Here is a 14,553-nt window from a genome sequence, read left to right on the forward strand (position 1 = left end):
CAAGCCTATACAATTGAGCACGATATAGGAGGTGGAATGCACCTGTCTCAAGTGCAGTGGAGAATGATTTCAACGTTGTGCAAGGTTCTGATGCCCTTTGAACTTGCCACACGTGAAGTCAGTTCAGACACTGCCAGCCTGAGTCAGGTCATTCCCCTCATCAGGCTTTTGCAGAAGAAGCTGGAGGCATTGAAGAAGGAGCTAAAAGGGAGCGATTCCGCTAGGCATGTGGGACTTGTGGATGCAGCCCTTAATTCGCTTAACAAGGATTCACGGGTGGTCAATCTGTTGAAATCAGAGCACTACATTTTGGCCACCGTGCTCGATCCTAGATTTAAAGCCTACCTTGGATCTCTCTTTCTGGCAGACACAAGTCTGCTGGGGTTGAAAGACCTGCTGGTGACAAAATTGTCAAGTCAAGCGGAACGCGACCTGTCAACATCTCCTCCTTCACATTCTCCCGCAACTGGGGGTGCGAGGAAAAGGCTCAGAATTCCGAGCCCACCCGCTGGCGGTGATGCAGGGCAGTCTGGAGCGACTGCTGATGCTGACATCTGGTCCGGACTGAAGGACCTGACAACGATTACGGACATGTCGTCTACTGTCACTGCATATGATTCTCTCAACATTGATAGAATGGTGGAGGATTATATGAGTGACCGCATCCAAGTAGGCACGTCACACAGTCCGTACTTATACTGGCAGGAAAAAGAGGCAATTTGGAGGCCCTTGCACAAACTGGCTTTATTCTACCTAAGTTGCCCTCCCACAAGTGTGTACTCCGAAAGAGTGTTTAGTGCCGCCGCTCACCTTGTCAGCAATCGGCGTACGAGGTTACATCCAGAAAATGTGGAGAAGATGATGTTCATTAAAATGAATTATAATCAATTCCTCCGCGGAGACATTGACCAGCAGCAATTGCCTCCACAAAGTACACAGGGAGCTGAGATGGTGGATTCCAGTGGGGACGAATTGATAATCTGTGAGGAGGGGGATGTACACGGTGATATATCGGAGGGTGAAGATGAGGTGGACATCTTGCCTCTGTAGAGCCAGTTTGTGCAAGGAGAGATTAATTGCTTCTTTTTTGGGGGGGGGTCCAAACCAACCCGTCATATCAGTCACAGTCGTGTGGCAGACCCTGTCACTGAAATGATGGGTTGGTTAAAGTGTGCATGTCCTGTTTTGTTTATACAACATAAGGGTGGGTGGGAGGGCCCAAGGACAATTCCATCTTGCACCTCTTTTTTCTTTTCTTTTTCTTTGCATCATGTGCTGATTGGGGAGGGTTTTTTGGAAGGGACATCCTGCGTGACACTGCAGTGCCACTCCTAGATGGGCCCGGTGTTTGTGTCGGCCACTAGGGTCGCTAATCTTACTCACACAGTCAGCTACCTCATTGCGCCTCTTTTTTTCTTTGCGTCATGTGCTGTTTGGGGAGGGTTTTTTGGAAGGGACATCCTGCGTGACACTGCAGTGCCACTCCTAGATGGGCCCGGTGTTTGTGTCGGCCACTAGGGTCGCTAATCTTACTCACACAGCTACCTCATTGCGCCTCTTTTTTTCTTTGCGTCATGTGCTGTTTGGGGAGGGTTTTTTGGAAGGGACATCCTGCGTGACACTGCAGTGCCACTCCTAGATGGGCCCGGTGTTTGTGTCGGCCACTAGGGTCGCTTATCTTACTCACACAGCGACCTCGGTGCAAATTTTAGGACTAAAAATAATATTGTGAGGTGTGAGGTATTCAGAATAGACTGAAAATGAGTGTAAATTATGGTTTTTGAGGTTAATAATACTTTGGGATCAAAATGACCCCCAAATTCTATGATTTAAGCTGTTTTTTAGTGTTTTTTGAAAAAAACACCCGAATCCAAAACACACCCGAATCCGACAAAAAAAATTCGGTGAGGTTTTGCCAAAACGCGTTCGAACCCAAAACACGGCCGCGGAACCGAACCCAAAACCAAAACACAAAACCCGAAAAATTTCAGGCGCTCATCTCTAATATATATATATATATACATGTGTGTATATATATGTGTACTGTATGTGTGTGTGTGTGTATATATATATATGTATATATATATGTATGCATGTTTAATATGCTATGTATATGGGTTCACTACGATCTCCCGGCGGCCGGCCTCCCGGCGACCAGCATACCGGCGCCGGGAGGCCGGCCGCCGGCTTACCAACAGTGTGGCGAGCGCAAATGAGCCCCTTGCGGGCTCGCTGCGCTCGCCACACTATGCGCGCCACACTATTCTATTCTCCCTCCAGGGGGGTCGTGGACCCCCACGAGGGAGAATAAGTGTCGGTATGCCGGCGGTCAGGCTCCCGGCGCCGGTATGCTGGTCGCCGGGAGCCCGACCGCCGGCATACTGAAGACCACCCGTGTATATGTATGTGTGTGTGTATGTGTATATATATATATATATATATGTATGTATATATCTATGTGTGTGTAGATATATGTATATATATATATATATGTGTGTAGATATATATATATATATATATATATACACACAGACACACTAGTTTTACGGACCCAGCATATACTGGGTCACCTCAGTCCCCACCCCCGTGATTGGCTCCGCCCAGTTCTGGAAACCCCCCCATGCAAATCCTGCGTTTGCCACTGGGGAGCGTTGCTGTACCCAGGGTCGGGAACAGAAATCTTGGGGCCCGGTACAGTTGTCCTCTTTGACCACCCCTTGTCGCCGGCCCTGGCTGTACCTTAATAGTAACTGGCTTATTTATTAATTATTGGTAGTTATTGCAGCAATAAGTAATTAAATAATATACAGGTTGAGTATCCCATATCCAAATATTCAGAAATACGGAATTTTTTGAGTGAGAGTGAGATTGTGAAACCTTTGTTTTCTGATTGCTCAAAGTACACAAACTTTGTTTAATAAACAAAGTTATTAAAAATATTGTATTAAATGACCTTCAGGCTGTGTGTAAGGTGTATATGAAACATAAATGAATTGTGTGAATGTAGACACACTTTGTTTAATGCACAAAGTTATTAAAAATATTGTCTAAAGTTACCTTCAGGCTGTGTGTATAAGGTGTATATGTAACATAAATGCATTCTGTGCTTAGACTTAGGTCCCATCACCATGATATCTCATTATGGTATGCAATTATTCCAAAATACGGAAAAATCCCATATCCAAAGTACCTCTGGTCCCAAGCATTTTGGATAAGGGAGACTCAACCTGTATTAATATTCACATCCAGGGGCAAGGCTTCTGATAAGGGCTCATCCTTGCCATTTGGATGCCTTTTGCAAAAGGTAGCCCATAGGCTACAATGGCTAGCGCATTAGTTACCTAGGCCAAACATACTGGAGCATGGTAAATTTGCATTATTTAAACCCCCCCCGAACACGTTTGTTATTTTACACTATATATCGTATCATTCTGATGTGATACATTGCTTTGTTTGGTTCAGTTCATGTATACTTGCAGAACCTTTTCTACAACGCGACGTGAGTTTTTCAAAACAATTAAAACATTTTTTTACTTTTTCGTACTTTACAATGCATGTGGACTACAATTGGGAACGGTAACCGAGCGAAGAGAGCCATGCGAGGGGACACGGTGCTCTAATTGGGGTTCCCGGTCACTGTGCGAAGAAAATGACACCATTTAAAAAAAACACAAAAAACCCCTCATGTCCACCTTTCTCATGTCCACCTAATGCTTGTGTTGACATATTTTAGGTGTCGACTTAGTTACTGTCGACCAATAGTGGTCGACCTGGGTGGTCTTCAGGTTGCTGACTGTCGGGATCCCGGCGCACAGTATACTGCGCCGGAATCCCGACAGCCGGCATACCGACAAATTTTCTCCCTCGTGGGGGTCCACGACCCCCCTGGAGGGACAATAAATAGCGTGGCGAGCGCAGCGCAGCGTGGCGAGCCTGCAAGGGTCTCATTTGCGCTCGCCACGCTGTCGGTATGCCGGTGGTCGGGCTCCTGGCACCGGTATGCTGGTCGCCAGGAGCCCGGCCGCCGGCATACCATACTACACCCGGTCGACCTAGACACTGTCGACCTAAAGTGTGGTCGATCCTATGAACCACACCCGTTCTTCTGATGTACAGAGGTTTCTGAACGAAGGCCATTTCTGTCAGTATATATCCAGTGTCGGACTGGGGCATGTAGGGCCCACCTGGGGAATGCAGTGGTAGGGGCCCATGTTAGGGCATACTTACCGACTTTTTGGCTGCTCTCTCCGGGAGAGAGCAGCCAGGTCGGTGCTGCAGGGGGTCGGGCTGCGATGTAAGTGCAGAGGGGGGCGGGCCGGAGGTGTGGCGTAGGTGGGGTGGGGACGTGTCGGAGGCGGACCGGGGGCGTGGCTACGGGATCGTCCCGTGTAAGCCCCGCCCCCGCTGTGTAATGCCGCTATTGCAGGCATTATACAGCAGGGGGCGTGGCTATGATGACGCGATTCAACAAGAATCGCGTCATCGCCTGCCCGGACCGCCCACTTTACTCGCTAAGTGGGCGGCCGGGCAGGGGGGGACCCCTGTAACCGGGAGACTTGCCTGCTCTTCCGGGGGGCCGGGAGGGTCACCCGATTTTCGGGAGCCTCCCGGCCATTCCGGGAGAGTAGGCAAGTCTGTGTTAGGGGTGTAGCCAGTCTGCAGAGGGGGTGTGGCCTGCCACCTCATTGGTTTGACTAACCATTAGAGTGTAACGTCTGGGCCCCTTCATAAATATATACAGTAAATTCATCTGCTGCATGCATGATAATGTACCAGAGTAATAACAGATTAATAACAGCAATGCACTGTAGAAAATACACCATAGTCCAGTATAAGGTAACATATGTATGATGTATAATTCAAGTGCACAGTCTGGAACCTGATCCTGAGAGCAGGAGGTGGGTCCCCAGGCGGTGGGGCCCACCGGTGGTTTCACCTGTACCCCTGTGGGCCAGTCCAAGCCTGTATATATCATATATCATACATCTGACCACAGCTTAGGCTGCGTGGGCCGCCCACGGTGCATCACAAGCCAGTACTCAGCGGAATGTTGCGTCTACATCTTAGTGGAGCCCCTGGCTGGTACACGGCGTCTCTATGGTCATACCTTCCTCGTGGCAACCAAATATTCTTTTGCAATGCTGAATCTATTAACGAGTGGGACTGTGAAGTGAGAGATTAATGAATATGTATTTCTTGCTATCTTTGCTTAGATTTCTTTATTTTTATTTTTTGGAGTTGCTTAGCAACAACAACTGAATGTTGTAACTAAGTGCTTCACAATACTCTCTGTCCTCTGTTAAGCTTGGAACAGTCCCAAGGAAAATATGTAGCAAATGATATGTTCATGTGTCACACACAGACCAGGGTCAATTATACATAAGGCCTGATTCAGTGTTGGACGTAATTTGCATCAAGACTGAGTCTTTCTTAGAATGTCTACTGCAACTAAGCCACCGGGGCCAGTGAAACTGCGTACAAGGACGCAGTCGCTGGATGCGATACAGCCACAAAATGGTGGCACCACGCCTGCATTTTTGTAACCACCCCCACATTACCTCCCACACACAGTCACTGACTGTCAATCATTCTGCGTCCTAATCCACATGCCCAACTCCGACGCATGTGCAACTCCGACGCATGTGCAGTACAATGACAGCAACCAACTGCTAAAATATCACATAGCATCCACCACCAGGCCCATAATATCGTGCCATAGTGCCGTCTTAAAATGATTGGTAATTGCTCACATTACCCATCCCCCACTATGACCGGAAAATGCATGTTTTGTAATAGAAACGCCTGATTCTAGTGGTCGCTCGTTTGCAAGTTTATGCAATATAAATACTGCGACAAAGTCCTTCTCTAGTGTACATCCGACATAATAAGAGGTGCTGCCATGCTGCAACTTGTAGTGCCACACAGAATAATGAGGAAATGCAGGTGCACACTCTAAACACTAAGAACATGGCTAATCAAAACAATTATAATAAACTCTGCAGTTTAACAAAAGTAAAATTTGAGGTTCTTAGCATAAAATTCGGCCAAAAATATGGGCCCACCTCATTAGGTGGGTGCCTAACGTTCCTAAGGATCAAGTGCAGAGCACAGGACTCCCCTGGGCCAACACAACCCAACCGCCCAAAGGCATCACACTAGTGAGAACTAAGTAGCAGTTAACGTGTTAGAAGGTGTTACATTAATAATAAGTAGCGACATTTGCCGTATTTACACAGACCCCTGCCTCCTTATCCTGACTCCTGACTCCATTACTCAGACTCCTGCCTCCTTATCCAGACTCCTGCCTCCATTACTCAGACTCCTGCCTCGTTATCCAGACTCCTGGCTCCTTTACATAGACTCCTGCCTCTTTTTACTCAGACTATTGCCTCCTTACCCAGACCCCTGCCTCCTTATCCAGACTCCTGCCTCCTTATCCAGACTCCTGCCTCTGCCTCCTTATCCAGACTCCTGCCTCCTTATCCAGACCCCTGCCTCCTTATCCAGAGCCCTACCTCCTTTATCCAGACCCCTTCCTCCTTTTACCTAGACTCTTGCCTCCATTACCCAGACCCCTTCCTCCTTTACACAGACCCATGCCTCCTTTACCCAGACCTCTTCCTCCTTTACCCAGACCCATGCCTCCTTTACCCAGACCTCTCCTTCCTTTACCCAGACCCATGCCTCCTTTTCCCAGACCTCTTCTTCCTTTACCCAGACCCCTGCCTCCTTTACCCAGACCCCTGCCTCCTTTACCCAGACCTCTTCCTCCTTTACCCAGACCCCTTCCTCCTTTACCCAGACCTCTTCCTCCTTTACCCAGAACCCTTCCTCCTTTAAATAGACCCCTTCCTCCTTTACATAGACTCCTGCCTCCTTTACCCAGACCCCCCTGCCTCTTTTAAATAGATTCCTGCCTCCTTTACCCAGACCCCTACCTCTTTTAAATAGATTCCTGCCTCCTTTACCCAGACCCCCCTGCCTCCTTTACAGAATAACACTACACACACCGATAGTTATCTGAGATAGGAGCAGCTGTTTCCCCGATGCACATCATTCGGGCTGATAATACACAGTGAGAGAGATGTCACAAATGTTGTTGGAATTTCCACTAAGAACTAGGGATGAGCGGGTTCGGGTCTCAGAGAACCAAACCATACCGAACTTCAACATTCGAGTCCGGTTCCGAGCCAGTCTTGGGTTTTCCCGCCAGACTCGGAAACCAGAACGAGGCAATACGTCATCATCCCGCTGTCGGATTCTCGCGGGATTTGGATTCCATATAAGGAGCCGTGCGGCCCCGCCATTTTGACTCCGGCACTGGAGAGTGTACAGAGAGGACGTGTCTCCGTTCTCTCAGTGTCCATCGCCTGTGTTGAATCTGTCCAGTCACAGTGTCACGATCCGGGTATCTGGACGCCATTACTTACCCTTCAGATGCCTCCTAAGGCGGGCTCAGCGTTCCAGGACCGGATTCCACTGTTCCTGAGTTTCCACATACAGAGTGGTCTTTTCATCAGCCGCGGCCTCCGCTGTGCCCGCGTGGTTAAATGTGCATCTATCAGCCTGGCGTCTCCTGTCTCCGGTGGCCGGCGCCGCCATTACTGTTTCCCAGACCACATGGATTACAAACCAAACTTCCCTCCAAGTGTCTGCATGGGCGCAGCCATCTTGGATTCTGTCATCTGATCATTTCCACCAATCTGCTGTCTGTGTTGTTGATTTGCATAATTGCCTAGCCAACCCCTTCCTTGCTGCAGGTATAAGTAAGCTGTACCTGAGCAAGGAAGACGTCAGTGCTTTGGTTGTCAAACCTAGTTCCTGTTTGTCTCTCTTCTATGATTGTCTTCCAGGTTCCAGCTCCTGTCTCAAGACTTCCACCATAGAGACCCGCACCAGCATTCCACCTGCGGTGTAGCCTGACTCTCCAATCCATTGTGGATTCATCTGTTTCCAGCTACAACACTACCTGCTTCCAGCCTCAGCTTCCAGCAGAGTACAGCTTCCCTTAAAGGGCCGGTGTCCTTTCTACACTTTACCACTCTCCACCGGAATTATTATTTCTCCGCTCTCAAGTTCTACATTTCAGTTCACATTTCATCGCTCCCAAAGTTCATTTATTATTTAACTGGTTCCAGCCAGTATCCACTCCGTGCTAACAACAGTCTGGTTCCAGCCAGTATCCACAGCAGCTGTTTTACCTTCAGCAACCCAGCTCTTCCTGGAACACCAGCTGGTATAATCCTGGGTTATCTCCATTGCTACAGCCGGGCCTGGTAAGGACTTTCCATCTAGAAGATCATAAGAACTATCTCACACTACTAGTGCCCTGTGGCTCCTGCCATGCTGTAGTACTCAGGAACTGTATTTATTCTTTGCTGACTTTTACGTTTTCTTTTATTGCTGCTGTGATGCGGAGTTGTCATAATAAACATCATTGACTTTTATCTAAGTTGTCGTGGTCACGCCTTCGGGCAGTTATTATTCATGTTACTTACATGTCCAGGGGTCTGATACAACCTCCCAGGTTCCGGTACATCTCAGCCCCTACAACTGAGGCTGCCTCCCGTCAGCTCAGGCCCTCAGTTGTGACAGTAAGCACTGACCTAATGAATCCAGCCGGAGACCAGGATCAAGCGGCCAGGCCGATGCAAGAACTGGCAGCCCGACTAGAACATCAGGAGGCTGCACAGGGCCACATCATCCGCTGTCTCCAGGATCTCTCTACTCGGCTGGATGGGATTCAGACAACTCTCCGTGGATCAGGCGCGTCTGGTGCGTCAACCACAGTGACTCCAGCTATAACCCCACCCACCTTACCCATTTCTGCTCCACGTCTTCATCTTCCAACGCCAGCAAAATTTGACGGATCTCCAAGATTCTGCAGGGGATTTCTCAACCAGTGTGAGATTCAGTTTGAGCTACAACCTGGCAATTTTCCCAGTGACCGTACAAAAATTGCCTACATTATTTCTCTTCTCAGTGGCTCAGCCCTTGATTGGGCATCACCGTTATGGGAGAGGTCCGACACCCTGCTATCTTCTTACACTGCATTTGTGTCAACATTCAGGCGCATCTTCGACGAGCCAGGCCGGGTAACTTCAGCTTCGTCTGAGATTCTCCGTTTACGCCAGGAATCACGTACTGTAGGACAATATCTTATACAGTTCCAGATCCTGGCATCCGAACTGGCATGGAACGACGAGGCCCTGTATGCTGCATTCTGGCATGGTTTATCCGAGCGTATTAAAGATGAGTTAGCTACCAGAGACTTACCCTCCAAGTTAGATGAGCTAATCTCACTTTGTACGAAAGTTGACTTGCGTTTCAGAGAGAGAGCAACTGAGCGTGGAAGATCATCTGCTCCAAAATCTTCTACTCCTCCTCCTCGCCAACTGTCACCAACTACAGATGAACCCATGCAAATTGGCCGTTCCCGTTTAACTCCTGCTGAGCGCCGAAGACGTCTCTCCGAGTTTCTCTGTCTGTATTGTGCAGCTCCGTCTCACACCATTAATGCCTGTCCCAAACGTCCGGGAAACTCCAAATCCTAGCTCGCCAAGGAGAGGGCCGGCTAGGAGTAATGATCTCCTCTCCATCTCCTCAAGATTGTAACCTCCCAGTCTCGCTTCAAGTTGCTCAACGTTATCAGAACGTCATTGCCCTCCTGGATTCCGGAGCAGCTGGGAACTTTATTACTGAAGCCTATGTTAAACGGTGGTCCCTACCCACCGAGAGACTTCCTTCGTCCTTTTCCTTAACTGCTGTGGATGGCAGTAAAATTTTTGATACAGTTATTTCTCTAAGGACTCTACCAGTTCGTCTGAGAGTGGGAGTTCTTCATTCCGAACTTATTTCATTTTTAGTGATTCCAAGAGCCACACATCCTGTGGTCCTGGGCCTTCCATGGCTCCGTCTTCACAATCCTACAATTGATTGGACGACTACGCAAATCCTGGCATGGGGTTCCTCCTGTACTAAGACATGTTTGTTTAAAGTGTTGCCTGTCTGTTCTTCCTCCCCCAGGTCGTCTGATGTTCCACCTCCTCCATATCAAGATTTCACGGATGTGTTCAGTAAAGCTTCTGCTGATATCCTTCCTCCTCATAGAGAATGGGACTGCCCGATTGATCTCGTTCCAGGGAAGGTTCCACCTCGAGGCCGAACTTATCCGTTGTCTCTCCCCGAGACACATTCTATGGAGGAATACATTAAAGAGAACCTAGCAAAGGGGTTCATTCGACCTTCTTCTTCTCCAGCCGGCGCAGGCTTCTTTTTTGTAAAGAAGAAAGATGGTGGTCTGCGGCCGTGCATCGACTACAGAGGTTTGAACGACATTACCATCAAGAACCGCTATCCTTTACCCCTGATTACTGAGCACTTTGACAGAGTTAGCGGAGCTACCATCTTTACAAAGCTGGACCTGAGAGGTGCATACAATCTCATCCGGATCCGTGAGGGTGACGAGTGGAAGACCGCATTTAACACCCGTGACGGACATTATGAGTACCTCGTCATGCCCTTCGGATTGAGCAATGCTCCAGCTGTCTTCCAGCATTTCGTCAATGAGATCTTCAGAGACATTCTATACCGTCATGTCGTGGTCTATCTAGATGATATCCTCATTTTTGCCAACGATTTAGAGGAACATCGTTTCTGGGTAAAGGAGGTTCTGTCCCGTCTCCGTGTCAATCATCTCTACTGCAAATTAGAGAAATGCGTCTTTGAAGTCAAGTCCATTCCGTTTCTAGGGTACATTGTGTCCGGTTCCGGACTAGAGATGGATCCTGAGAAACTACAAGCAATCCAGAATTGGCCGGTACCCTTAACCCTCAAAGGGGTCCAGAGGTTCTTAGGGTTCGCCAATTATTACCGAAAGTTTATACGAGACTTTTCCACCATTGTGGCGCCTATTACTGCTTTCACCAAGAAGGGTGCTAACCCGTCCAAGTGGTCTGAAGAAGCCATGCAAGCTTTTCATCTTTTAAAACAGAGGTTCATCTCTGCACCTGTCCTGAAACAGCCTGACATCGACTCTCCTTTCATCTTAGAGGTGGATGCCTCCTCCGTTGGAGTAGGAGCGGTGTTATCTCAGAGGGCTAAAGATGGTCATTTACATCCTTGCAGTTTCTTCTCACGGAAGTTCTCCCCAGCGGAGCGCAACTATGCCATTGGCGACCAGGAGTTGCTAGCCATCAAGCTCGCTCTAGAGGAGTGGAGATATCTGTTGGAGGGAGCTTCTCATTCAATCACCATCCTTACAGACCACAAGAACCTTCTATATCTAAAAGGCGCACAATGTCTCAACCCTCGTCAGGCCAGATGGGCACTTTTCTTTTCCAGGTTCGACTTTAAACTCCAGTTCTGTCCGGGCTCTCAGAATCGCAAGGCCGATGCCCTTTCCCGCTCATGGGAGCAAGAAAATGAGTCAGAGTCTTCAGACAAGCATCCTATTATAAATCCGTTGGCATTCTCCACGGTAGGGATGGACTCTACGCCCCCATCAGGGAAAAGTTTTGTGAAGCCGACACTAAGGAAGAAGCTCATGCATTGGGCCCATGCTTCCCGTTTTGCCGGACATACAGGTATCCAAAAAACCCTGGAGTTTATCTCTAGGTCCTATTGGTGGCCAACTCTGAAAAAGGACGTTTTGGAGTTTATTGCATCTTGCCCAAAGTGTGCTCAACATAAAGTATCCCGCCAGTCGCCTGCGGGGCAACTGGTTCCACTATCTGTTCCCCGTCGACCATGGACCCATTTGTCGATGGATTTTATTACAGATTTGCCCATGTGCAACAAGTTCAATACCATCTGGGTGGTAGTTGACCGGTTCACCAAGATGGCACACTTCATTCCTCTCACCGGTCTTCCGTCAGCTTCCAAGTTGGCTCAAGTATTCATACAAGAGATCTTCCGACTCCACGGTCTTCCAGAAGAAATTATCTCAGATCGAGGAGTTCAATTCACAGCCAAATTCTGGCGAAGTTTATGTCAAGTCCTCCAAGTCAAGTTAAAGTTTTCCACGGCTTACCATCCTCAGACCAATGGTCAAACTGAGAGGGTGAATCAGGACTTGGAGGCCTTCCTCCGCATCTATGTGTCCTCCTCTCAAGATGACTGGGTTCAATTACTCCCCTGGGCCGAGTTCTGTCATAACAACCAGTATCATTCTTCATCTTCTTCAACACCATTCTTCACCAACTTTGGATTCCACCCTAAAGTCCCTGAGTTCCAACCGCTTCCAGCAACTTCTGTTCCCGCAGTGGATATCACCTTGCATCAGTTTGCCAATATCTGGAAGAGCGTACGATCAGCTCTGCTCAAGGCATCGTTCAGGTACAAGAAGTTTGCGGATAAGAAGCGTCGAGCAGTTCCTGCTCTCAAGGTGGGTGATCGGGTATGGTTATCCACGAAGAATTTGAGGTTAAGAGTTCCCAGTATGAAGTTTGCACCTCGCTACATCGGTCCTTTCAAAATTGATCAAGTCATCAATCCTGTTGCTTACAGACTCCAGTTACCTCCCTTCTTAAAAATACCCAGGACATTCCATGTTTCCCTGTTGAAACCGCTAATCTTGAATCGGTTTCATTCCTCACTTCCACCAACTCCGAAAGTCCAAACTCAACGAGGCGTTGAGTATGAAGTGGCCAAGATCCTGGACTCACGTCACCGTTACGGTCAACTTCAGTATCTCATTGACTGGAAGGGCTATGGTCCTGAAGAACGCTCTTGGACCAATGCCTCTGACGTCCATGCTCCTGCCTTGGTCCGAAATTTCCACGCAAAGTTTCCTTTAAAGCCTAAGAAGTGTCCTGGGGCCACTCCTAAAGGGGGGGGTGCTGTCACGATCCGGGTATCTGGACGCCATTACTTACCCTTCAGATGCCTCCTAAGGCGGGCTCAGCGTTCCAGGACCGGATTCCACTGTTCCTGAGTTTCCACATACAGAGTGGTCTTTTCATCAGCCGCGGCCTCCGCTGTGCCCGCGTGGTTAAATGTGCATCTATCAGCCTGGCGTCTCCTGTCTCCGGTGGCCGGCGCCGCCATTACTGTTTCCCAGACCACATGGATTACAAACCAAACTTCCCTCCAAGTGTCTGCATGGGCGCAGCCATCTTGGATTCTGTCATCTGATCATTTCCACCAATCTGCTGTCTGTGTTGTTGATTTGCATAATTGCCTAGCCAACCCCTTCCTTGCTGCAGGTATAAGTAAGCTGTACCTGAGCAAGGAAGACGTCAGTGCTTTGGTTGTCAAACCTAGTTCCTGTTTGTCTCTCTTCTATGATTGTCTTCCAGGTTCCAGCTCCTGTCTCAAGACTTCCACCATAGAGACCCGCACCAGCATTCCACCTGCGGTGTAGCCTGACTCTCCAATCCATTGTGGATTCATCTGTTTCCAGCTACAACACTACCTGCTTCCAGCCTCAGCTTCCAGCAGAGTACAGCTTCCCTTAAAGGGCCGGTGTCCTTTCTACACTTTACCACTCTCCACCGGAATTATTATTTCTCCGCTCTCAAGTTCTACATTTCAGTTCACATTTCATCGCTCCCAAAGTTCATTTATTATTTAACTGGTTCCAGCCAGTATCCACTCCGTGCTAACAACAGTCTGGTTCCAGCCAGTATCCACAGCAGCTGTTTTACCTTCAGCAACCCAGCTCTTCCTGGAACACCAGCTGGTATAATCCTGGGTTATCTCCATTGCTACAGCCGGGCCTGGTAAGGACTTTCCATCTAGAAGATCATAAGAACTATCTCACACTACCAGTGCCCTGTGGCTCCTGCCATGCTGTAGTACTCAGGAACTGTATTTATTCTTTGCTGACTTTTACGTTTTCTTTTATTGCTGCTGTGATGCGGAGTTGTCATAATAAACATCATTGACTTTTATCTAAGTTGTCGTGGTCACGCCTTCGGGCAGTTATTATTCATGTTACTTACATGTCCAGGGGTCTGATACAACCTCCCAGGTTCCGGTACATCTCAGCCCCTACAACTGAGGCTGCCTCCCGTCAGCTCAGGCCCTCAGTTGTGACACACAGTGCTTGTGTCCTCTGCTGCCATATGTCCAGTGCTGTCCAGTGGTGCTGTGTTGTGCTGCATCAGTCACAGTGGTGCTGTGTTGTGCTGCATCAGTCACAGTGGTGCTGTGTTGTGCTGCATCAGTCACAGTGGTGGTGTCCTCTGCTGCCATATGTCCAGTGCTGCTGTATAATAAGTCCCTTACAGTGTTGTTGTGTTGTCTTGCATCAGACCAGTGCTAGTGTCCTGTGCATCAGTCAGTCCAGTGACCATTCACAGTGGTGGTGTCCTCTGCTGCCATATGTCCAGTGTTGCTGTATAATAAGTCCCTTACAGTGTTGCTGTGTTGTGCTGCACCAGACCAGTGGTAGTGTCCTGGCCATCAGTCATTCCAGTGACCAGGCAGTCACAGTGGTATACGCTGCTGCTATATGTCCACTGCTACAGTATTATAATAATAATAATAATAATAATAATAACAACAACAATAAGTCCCTCACAGTGTTGCTGTGTTGTGCTGCATCAGACC

Source organism: Pseudophryne corroboree, chromosome 4 (assembly GCF_028390025.1).
Source record: "Pseudophryne corroboree isolate aPseCor3 chromosome 4, aPseCor3.hap2, whole genome shotgun sequence".
Lineage (NCBI taxonomy): Eukaryota > Metazoa > Chordata > Amphibia > Anura > Myobatrachidae > Pseudophryne > Pseudophryne corroboree.